The 1,832-nt window shown below is 58.7% G+C and overlaps 1 protein-coding gene across 1 annotated transcript in view; it reads left to right on the top strand.

Annotated features, from left to right (window-relative positions):
- APH1A (aph-1 homolog A, gamma-secretase subunit) overlaps positions 1-1,832 on the top strand; it is a 23,491-nt gene that overhangs the window by 1,546 nt on the left and 20,113 nt on the right. The window lies entirely within an intron of this gene.

The following is a 1,832-nucleotide window of genomic DNA, read 5'->3' as shown; positions in this document are numbered from 1 at the left end:
CCCCCCCCCCCCCCGTCTTCTGTCTGAAAAGCCTGGAACAAGTCTGCAAGTCCGTCTCATGTTAGAAGCAACATTCTCACCAGTAAGAAACCAGCTGAGAAATCGGTGTGAAAATGCCCTGTGAGTCTGTAGGTCTGGGGCTACCCACATGAGGCCATGATCCTGGCCATAGCCCCACACCCCCAGGCTCCTGTCTGAGTTCTTGAATGTCACTGTTCTGCAAGTAACCTGCCTCGAGCCTGTGGCAAGTGTCCTTTGTGAGCACTGGCCCAGGGGCTCGAAGGTCTTGGCCCTCGGGTTCTGAGCCTGTGTGGAAGCTGCCTGTGAAGGACCTGACACAGGGCCAGACCTCCCAGAGCTCGTCGGGGGTGGAGGAGTCGGGCAGCCTGCTCGGAATGGGTATGAAGAGCTGTTCTTGTGAGAGCAGGCTTGCTGGATGGGTGAGGCCAGAGTCTGGCCTGAGCCCTTTGTAGACAGGCTGAGGGGATGCAGGGGAGGGGCTGATTGGCCTCAGCCCTGGCCCCACACAGTCTCACAAGTGCACAGTCTCACAAGCGCAGGCCACAGTAGCTGAGTGGGCCACTTCCCTGGGCTGGGTGGGGCAGGCAGGACGGTCTCTGCTGGCCTCAGGGCGTGGGAGGAAGTTTCAGGCAGGTGGGGTGGAGAGGTGCATGGTGCACTAGAGCACAAGGGTGAGAAGGGCAGTGCGGGGCCATGCAGCCACGGTGCAGGAAGGACTGGCTGCTAGAGGCCGTCACCTGCCTGGATTCACAGAGCAGCTGTGGTTGATGCCTGCAATGCTGCATGGCTGCAGCCTCCCTTGGCCCCAGGAATGGGTGTTGCTGTTCCTGCTGCATGGGGCCTGCTCCTGCTAGGGCAGATCACACTCAGCACCTTTCTTGCTCGTGAGGCTTTATTTCCCAGTGGGTCAGTGAAGCAGTAGGGTGCTGGTCAGGGTCCCCAGCCTGGCTCCTTCCTGCACTGCTCCATGTGACTGTCACACTGGTGCTGGCTAAATTGACAAAAGGCATGGTGTGCTGGGGTTCCCGGCAGGTCCTGAGTTGCTTGCTTCAGACTTGTTCTCTGGAGGGGCAAAGCCAGCACAGTGCCAGCTCAGCCAGGCCTCCATGGCACTGAGAGATGAGCACCTACATGATACAGCTCATGCCACCTCCCGTCGTCCCTGCCTGGAGATGGGACTGGAGCACGTCCCTTGCTTCCAGCTGCTGGTGTGACCTGTGCATTAGGCACAGCTGGGACTTGGGCAGTTGAGCTAAGACGTGGCTGGACAGACCTTGGCCCCTCCCTGAATCTGGGGCTGCAGCAATGCTGCCCCATTGCTTTCTTCCCCAGCCCTCCTGTCTCAGAGTCAGCTCAGAGCTGGAGTCAGCACACTTGGGGAGAGAGACCTCTTGGGCCAAAGCGCAATGGTGGAAGCAGGTCTGCCACACTGGTCCTTGGGCAAGGAGCTCTGGAGGTGGCTGCACAAGCGACTGAGAGATCTCGTGGCCAAATCCTCAATGCAGGACAGTAGCAGTGAGGGCAAAATAGTTGACTGGGATAATGGAGAGGGGCTGGGGTGGCTGCTGTGGAACATGCGCTGTCTTGCTGTGGAGCATGTCCTTGCTCGAGGAGTTGGTGTCCCTGGAACCATCCCAGCTTCCCTGACTTCATAGATTTCATAGACATTTGGGCTGGAAGGGACCCCGGAGGATCATCGAGTCCAACCACCTGCCCCAGGGGCAGGAAGTCAGCAGGGATCATAGGATCCCAGCAAGATAAGCATCCAAATGCGTCTTGAAGGCGTTCAAAGTGGGTGCTTGAACCACCTC

Source organism: Gavialis gangeticus, unplaced genomic scaffold, assembly GCF_001723915.1.
Source record: "Gavialis gangeticus isolate Ggan-Ray unplaced genomic scaffold, GavGan_comp1, whole genome shotgun sequence".
Lineage (NCBI taxonomy): Eukaryota > Metazoa > Chordata > Crocodylia > Gavialidae > Gavialis > Gavialis gangeticus.
This window is presented reverse-complemented; position numbering and strand designations above follow the sequence as displayed.